Here is an 8,504-nt window from a genome sequence, read left to right as displayed (position 1 = left end):
GATCAGGTACGGCCTTAACGGAGGGTGGGGCGTGTGTGTGGGGGTCAATGGCGAATCCACCCCCCCTCCGAGGTTTCGGGAGGGGGTGTGTGGATTGGAGGATTGGTGGGTGGTGGAATGTGGTCTGTGAGGGGACAGAGCCGGGGATTGAGCCGTACCCGGTCACTGAGGGAGGGGGGGGATTGAAACTGTCCATCCTCCTGCCCCCACGCACCTCGCCTCAACCAGATTAAGGGAGGAGGGGGGGTGAAGAGGGTATTGGGTGGCTCTGTGTGTGGGCGGGGGAACGGAGGTGAAGTTGCCTGTTCCTCGCCCATCTCAGATCCAACCCCCTCCCCTTTTTTTGTTCCTCTTTATTCCCCCCACCCCCCCCCCGCAGTCCCCTCCCCTTCTCTCGCTTGTCAGTCGCTGACAGCCCCTGCAGGAGGATGTGTTCATGTTACGTGGGGCCCGGAGACGCCTTCTGACTGGCGGCTCTGTGTGTGTGTGTGTGTGATACAGAGAGAGACAGAGAGACCTTACGCTGCCAGGGACCGGTTTTAATTTTAAAACCATATAAATCTTTGCCACATCCTCCGGAGAGCACAGCAAGGAAACAATGGAGCAGGGACAATTCTGAAAAGGTAAGACACCGCTGAAGCCACACGGCAACAACCGCTTTGTATTTTGTGTGTATTAGAAAGCAGAGCAGATGCTTTATTTGGGTTCTAATAATAAATCACAGTCATGGCCAGGGCGTGCACAGATCTGACGCTGTAAGGTGCAATGTGGCAGGACAGGAGGGGATGTTCGACAGCGTGTATGTGAAAGAGGGAGAATGTGTGAGAATATGTGTGTGTGTGTGAGTTGGGGGGGGGGGGATGTGTGAGATTATCTGTGTGTGATAGAGAGAGAATGTGTGAGAATATCTGTGTGAAAGATGGAGAATGTGTGAGAATATGTGTGTGTGGGGGGGGTGAAGGGGGAATGTGTGAGATTATCTATGTGTGTGAGAGAGAGAATGTGTGAGAATTGCTCTGTGTGTGAGGGGGGTAATGTGTGAGCATATCTGTGTGAGAGAGGGGGAATATGTGAGATTATCTGTGTGTGCGAGAGAGAGAATGTGTGAGATTATTTGTGTGTGTAAGAGATGGGAGAATGTGTGAGAATATCTGTGTTTTGTGAGGGGGATGTGTGAGATTATCTGTGTGTGTGAGGGGGGAATGCGTGAGAGAGAGAATGTGTGAGATTATCTGTGTTTGAGAGAGGGGAGAATGTGTGAGAATATCTGGGTGTGAGAGAGAGAATGTGTGAGATTATCTGTGTGTGAAGGGGGGAATGTGTGAGATTATTTGTGTGTGTGTGAGAGAGAATGTGTGATATTATCTGTGTGAGAGAGAGAATGTGTGAGAATATCTGTGTGAGAAAGGTGGAGAATGTATGAGAATATGTGTGTGAGGGGCGGGGGGGAATGTGTGAGATTATCTATGTATGTGAGAGAGAGAATGTGTGAGATTATCTGTGTGCGAGAGGGGGGAATTTGTGAGATTATCTGTGTGAGAGAGGGAGGTATGTTAGAGATTATCTGTGTGTGAGAGAGGAGGGAATGTGTGAGAATATCTGTGTGTGTGAGGGGGAATATGTGAGAATATTGGTGTGTGAGTGGGGAGAATGGGTAAGATTATCTGTGTGTGAGAGACAGAGGGGAGAATGTGAGAATATCTATGTGTGTGTGAGAGACAGGGAGAATGTGATAAAATGTGTGTTTGGGGGGCGTGGGGAGGATACGTGAGATTATCTCTGTCAGAGAGAGAAAATGCATTTTGAGTGAGACTGCAATTGGGAGAGGACCGGAGGGAATGTTTGGGACGAAGAGGTTACATGTGATTACAATGTAGAGGGTGCACTTGCCCGTGCGAAGGACAAAATGTATGTGACCCAAATGATGAAAAGTACTGAGAGCGGGATTTAGGAACAGGGAAGTGAGTGGAGCGGAGTGAATGGTAATAGTTTGGGGCAGGAGACAGATTCGGGGTGATGCTCCCGTGTCGGATAATTGCTAGCATGGGCCGAACGGCCTGTTTCCATTATGCAACCCTGTGTACTTCGTGTGTTGTGCAGGCATGTGTGAATGTGAGGCTCTGTCAGAGAGTCAATGAGAGGTGGAGACGGGTAAGAGTGTTTAAGAAGGAATTCATGCAAATATGTGGTAACATTACTCATTGGAGCGAGAATGTGGGAGAGGGCAATGTGACAAATTTGTCCTCTAGTGATGGAGAAAGGTGTGTCTGACGGTGGGAGAGAGCTGAGCGCCTGGTGTGCATGGCTTCTGTGCTGTGCAGTCACCCTCTGTATTGGTGGGAGTTTGCTTGCGTTATGTTTGGCCGTATGCATGTGAGAGACAAGGAGCACGTCAGCGAGTGTAAAGGAGGGTGTGGAGACCGCCCCGGGAGCTTGTAAATCCTTTCCTTCCGCACATTTCTCATTCGGCCGGAGGCCCCTGTGAATCAGGTGTGAGTTCTTTGTGTCTCTCAGTGGTTTGGCTCTGAGATTGAGCTCCCCCGCGCCCCCCCCCCCCCCCCCCAACCCCGAGCGCCCCATCCTGACACGGGACTATGACACGGCCCTGGGCGCAGATCTACATCGCTTCAGACGCTAACGTCAGACGGGTGTTGGCTCTTAGAAATTGCAGTGTAAAGGAGCTGAATCCATCTGAATCTGAAAACTACAAAAACGGTGCTCCTTTTAGGTCAAAGCTGTTTGAGTTGTTGAATTAAAAGAACACTACCGCCTCATTATCAATGTCTTACATATGTGTATGTGTGAGTTGGTGTGTGGATGTGTGTTAATGTGTCCGTGTGTGTGTTTATGTGTGTGTGCTTGTGTATGGATGTGTGTTGGTGTGTGTTTGTGTGTGTTGGTGTGTGTTAATGTGTGTTTGTGTGTGTGTTTGTGTGTGTTAATGTGTGTGTTAATGTGTGTGTATGCTTGTGTATGGATGTGTGTGTGTTTATGTGTGTGTGTGTTTATTTGTGTGTCTGCTTCTCTGTGGATGTGTGTGTGTGCGCTCTTGTCTGTGTGTTTGTGAGAGTCTGTGAACTGGGGCCTCTATTGGTTAATCCTAATGTGATGCTACCTCCATTTGTGTTGTTCCCATCCTCACAGAGATCCGTGTAAATTCCAGTACAGCATACATTTCTTTAAGTGTTGAGTATTGTTTCATGATGCCAGTATTGTGGCAGCGTTAGTGAAGACTGCCTTGCGTGGCTGGAATTGTTTGTTGCTGCCCTGCTCCCTGAATAGTTCGATATGCTCTTCAACTGATGGAAATAGATGTTTGTTTCCAGTTTTTATCAAAGTGTTCAGATGGCCCTGAGTTCATGTTAGGAATTCAACTCACTTCCAGTTTACATTCAGATTTCAGGGAGTCACTGTTTAGTCTCAAACTTGGGCAAGCTGTGGACGGAGCTGGATGAGAATTCATTGACCAAAGATGTTCTGTGAAACTGCTTGTGCTGAAAGAACAGTTCCCTTCCAAGTGGTTGATTTTAGGAGTGGGCTCAATAGACAGTATCATGTTGGTTATCTTGTGCTGAAAATCCATAAAAATGCAAGAAGCAGTCATTTACTTTCTGAATGTGTCTGAATTATCCATTTATTAATGAAATTGACTCAATTCCCAGAGGCCACATTCTCTTTATCTAAACCCAGCAATTTTCCTATTTAAATATATTTATGGGCACTTCTGTTCAATTTAATATGCCTGAGGTTTTTATTTTCTCATCAAGTCTCAATAATTTTTCACCGATGTTGATGTATGACATTACCAACAAGGGCAATGGTAAGAACATAACATTTGTTGTATTTGTAAATTTCAAATTTTGGGTAAGATGATGGTCAGACTGTCAAATGATATGGGCTAAAAAAGATCAAATGGATTGAAGATGCATGGTCTAACTGATTTGAAGAACAAGTTTGAGGACATATTTCTGGATTGCTCCAAGAGGCAGTCAATGGATCTGGGTTCCTGGCTGTTGCAATTTTAGTGAGCTTGTCATGTCCACTAAAATGGCTTGATGGTAGTGAAAAATAAACAAAAGCATAAAACCAGCAAACCAGTTAACAACATGGCCCATCACCCCAGTGCCAAGTTCACCTGGGACTGTGGGGTAACATGAGACTACCAGCTTTATTTTCAACTGGAGTTGACAACTTTTTTTTTAAAAAGGACCATTCTTTCCCCACCCTCTTGTTGGTGCTTCCATCTCCTTCTTGGGATTCTGTACAGATATTTCAATTCCTTTAACTATTCGACTTCAACTGGAAGGACTTTTCCATTTCCGGTCTCCAGAATTATTTTAATGCATGGGACCTCCAGTAAAATAGAGCTGAATGGTTCTGCTCATAGTGTTGCTAAATGCTTTGCAGCATCTCACTAAGGCTCCTTCGACAGAAAAATTTAAATCTGTGCCCTCTACACTGAAAGGACAGAGGCAGCAGAAGAATGGAATAAATGAATGATTTGTTGTCACATATACCTACTGAGATCCAATGAAAAATGTTCTGTTGCCACAATCCAGCACCATTTTGAGGTATCTTGTCAGAAAAATTAAGAAAAAGCAAAAAAGAAATGAAAAGGAAAGAGAGGAAAAGAAAGGAGTCAGCCTGGAGCAAGTAGGCTTAACATGGATGTGCCACCCTGAAAACAACTCACCATCCCAGCTTGGAAATGTGTCGCTATTGCTTCATTGTTCCTAGGTCAAAATCCTGGAAAACCCCTCTCTAACAGCGGTGTGGCTACACCTACAAGGCATGGATTATAGTGGTTCAAGAAGGTAGCCATCTTCTCCAGGGCATTTAGGAATGGGCAATAAATGCTGGATCAGCCAGTGATGCTTACATTCCATGAATAAATTTTAAAAAGTACAGAAATTGAAGTTGAAAATAACACATTTTGTGGAAATTTGTCATCAGCACAATTCACAAGATTACCAATAGAAAGAGAAAACAACATTTAAAATGCAAGTAATGCTGTTTACTCTTCATTTTGATATTTCTTGCAAATTGTTCTGATGTAAAGCTTCCATAATGTATGTCTTTTTTCAGCTATACTGAATCACACACATGCTGAACACACCCTCCTCTCCACCCAGCCCTTCACCTGCTGATCAGAATGATTCACTCTTTCTTGGCACGTTTAAATTATCTGAATATTTAATTTCAGGATTTGATTCAAATTTATTTGTATATCATTAGCTCATCTCCTTTCCTGGAACTGTTATTTCCCTCTGGGCCCCAGTTACCAAGTCACCTCCGGCAGCCTGGTTAGAGGGCTCCATTAGTCAAGAGTTATCCTTGACAATGTCAAAGGACTAATGGCCCAAACTGTGATACCTGAGCCAAGTTTTGCATTCATCTGACATCCAGAGGCATTGTTTCATCAATGAATGATAAACACAGACAAGGAGCAGGGAAGTTGGCCTCATTTATCTGTCATTAATATGGGGAGATGGGGGTGGTCCAGGATTTCTACTTTTGCCTGCCCTGAGATCAGGGATAGTAATTTGGCACAAGACCAGAGGCCAATTAAGTGGTCTGTCTGGTTTATGATTCAGATGCTTTCCAGTTAAGGGGATGAACCTGAAGACAGGTTACTGTTTAGATGTTTTTAAGTGGGCAGTGGTGTTCTGTTTGAATTTGATTAGAATTGTAAGCATATGGCTCTCTCTGTACTGGAACAAACATACAAAATCTTACTGCGATTTTGTTATTTTTTTCACCTTTGTAAGGTTGGATTTCATGCTTTATGTGTTTTGGTCATTTGATTTATAATTAAACACAAGGCATTCATTAACAACATGCAGAGCTGTGATGAGATTGGAACACTGACAGATTTGAGAAGATCCAGGGCACTCTAACAGCTGGGAATAGCCTGTCAAGCAAAGGCCAAACAGCACCCACAACAATGAGCTATTAATCTCCGATTTTCAGGCGAGGAAAAGGACATCAATCCATTCGTGCTGGGCGCTCTAAATACAGCGTGATCTAGCAGGCTGTCAGGAATCACCTCCCCCTCCATCTCTCTCGGCTTTATTTAGGCCTGTTATTTGACTGGAAGATCCTGGTGAGACTCAGAAGAGCTGGCGGTAGGAGCCACTCCGTTTGACTGACGATGCTCATGCGGCGCTTTTCCAGGACCTGTCGCAGTCGGCACCCGGCCAGCTGTCCTGCTCCCAATGTCGATGGCGTGCCCAGGGTGGTGTCGCTGTCCATGGTGCTGATCTGGTGGTGCTCGCCATTGGGGTGCTGTCCGCGGTGCTGATCGCCGTCGCTCTACCTGGATCGGTTCAGTCGCTGTTTGCCAGCCATTATCGTTGCGATGAAACATCTGGTTCTCTGTTTTTTTTGGACCATCGACGAAATTTCGAGCTGTAGCCGTGTCCGTGGTATTGTTTGTGGCTCCCGTTGATTGTAACTTACGGCTGCACACACACACACACACACGCACACACACGGGCGGGCTACCTATTTGTTTGAACTCCTGTTCCGTTTCTGGGTGAATGATACCATTCCGGTCTTGGCCAGGGGGCCTAGAATGATCCTAAATTGACCGGGACGCCCAAGGAGAGCGGTGTCAATACCCGCGGCATGCACGGGGATCGGCGCTAACCCAGAACAGGTTGGAGCGACTTGTGTCGAGAAGCAGCACTTAGGTGAGGGTGAAACGGCATTATACAGTCGAAGCCTGTGGCTATATGTCACCCCTATGTCACCGCTCACTTAGAGTGAAACCGCGTCTCCTTATTGTCCGCCAAGTGGCCTTTCGGACTGGTTCGTAATTCGATGAAATTTCACGCAAACTTCACTCCCTTTTGCGGACGCTTCATCTTCTAAGGTAACGTCTAAATACTAACATTGTGGTCGAGATACTGTAGGAAAAAAATCAAAAGTGGTCAGCTGACAAATAAGAAGAGAACAGACATTGAACATACAGCAAGAGGATAGATGAGAGCGTTCATGCAGTAAAGGCAATTAAACACAATCTGAGAGAGAGAGAGCGAGAGGGAAAGGGAGCGGTTGCTGAGAAATACTAGCATGCCAGCGAGTGTGTGAGTGAATTAAAAGGAAATGCAGTGTGTAAACGTAAGAATGTGCGATGGCGTACATTTGGAAGAGCATCAGGAAGGAGCGTTGTGTGTCATAAATGTCAAAGGGTGTGTGTCAGAAATGAAGAGAATTTCAAACAGAATGCAACATGCATGCCCACCTGTGCAAGTCTGTGCGACAGTGTGTCATAATGTATCTGTGAAATTGTGTGTGAATACATCACTAGATATTCGTGAATACACGTTTGTGAGTGAGAACATACAGCGTGTAGATCTATGTATGTAAGTGAAGCTACATGCACTGGTGTACACATGTATGTTATGTGGACGAACTAAGATAATTCTAGGCGTGTGTATGAGTATGTGATTGTGCATGAATTTGGGAGTTTGTTGGATGTGAGTGTAGGTCTTTAGGAGTATATGAGACTGGGAGAGCATATGTATCGAGGAGTTTATATGGGTCCGAGAATGTACATGTATTTGGGGGATGAGTTTAAGTCTGCAAGATATATATACTTCTGAGAATGAGCCTGGGACGTTAGATGGATTGAGAGTGTGCGTTCATTTGTGTGTGATTGAGTCTCAAAGTCTGTAGGGGTGTATGAGTGTGGTAGTGAATGGATGTTTGCGAGTATACATGAGTTGATGGATGTAAATAAATCTGGGAGTGTATATGTGGGTGTATAAGGGTTTGTGGGTGTATATGAGTCTGACAGTGTATATGGGTTTGTGTATATGTCTCAGAGTGTGCATGAGTCTGGTAGTGTGAGTCTGAACGTGTGTATGTATCAGGGTGTGTATGCTGATCTGAAAGTATGCATGGGTCTGGGAATGTATGTAATTTTGCGAGTGTATATGAATCTAGGATTGTCTATGAGTCTGAAAGTGTGTATGGGTCTGGGGATGTATTTGAGTCTGAGAGTGTATATGAGTCTGCAGGCGTTTGGGGCCTGGGGCCGTACAGTATATGAGACTGAGTGTGCATGGGTCTGGAATTGTGTGTGGCTCTGGAAGTGTAAATGTATCTGAGAGTATGCATGAATCTGGGAGCATACAGAGTATGGGAGTGTCCATGTGCCTGTGGGTGTGTATGAGTGCGAGACTGAAGGTTGCATATAAATCTGTGAGGGCGTGTAGCAGTGCTGAGCTTCACACAGCGCTCAGCTCCCAGTCTCTCTCCAGAGACCAGAGCGATAAAAATATCCTTCAAACGACTCAGCCTGACGTGGGGATCTGCAGCTTGGAGGGAGGGGGCGGGGAGAGGGAGCAGCTAAAACACACACACGGATACACTGCAGTCCTGACGCAGTCTCCCCTCGTTTGTTTCACTCGGATCAGTAAAAGGGGTGGGGGTGGGAATGGGGGAATGGTTCACTCGGCAGCGGCCGCATACCCTTCCACTCGCTCCCAGGGGCTCAC

At 45.7% G+C, this 8,504-nt stretch overlaps 1 protein-coding gene across 2 annotated transcripts in view; it reads left to right on the top strand.

Annotated features, from left to right (window-relative positions):
* Positions 1 to 398: 398 nt before the first annotated feature.
* Positions 399 to 8,504, top strand: part of fbxl16 (F-box and leucine-rich repeat protein 16) — a 170,345-nt gene continuing 162,239 nt past the window's right edge. The window contains exon 1 of one of the 2 annotated variants that reach the window (XM_072560048.1): positions 399 to 623. The gene's annotated coding sequence lies outside the window, so the exon portion shown is untranslated. Of the gene's footprint in view, positions 624 to 5,785; positions 6,875 to 8,504 lie in introns of those variants that run through there. The other variant, XM_072560049.1, reaches the window with a different exon arrangement.

This window comes from Chiloscyllium punctatum, chromosome 40, assembly GCF_047496795.1.
Source record: "Chiloscyllium punctatum isolate Juve2018m chromosome 40, sChiPun1.3, whole genome shotgun sequence".
In the NCBI taxonomy this organism is placed as follows: Eukaryota; Metazoa; Chordata; class Chondrichthyes; order Orectolobiformes; family Hemiscylliidae; genus Chiloscyllium; species Chiloscyllium punctatum.
This window is presented reverse-complemented; position numbering and strand designations above follow the sequence as displayed.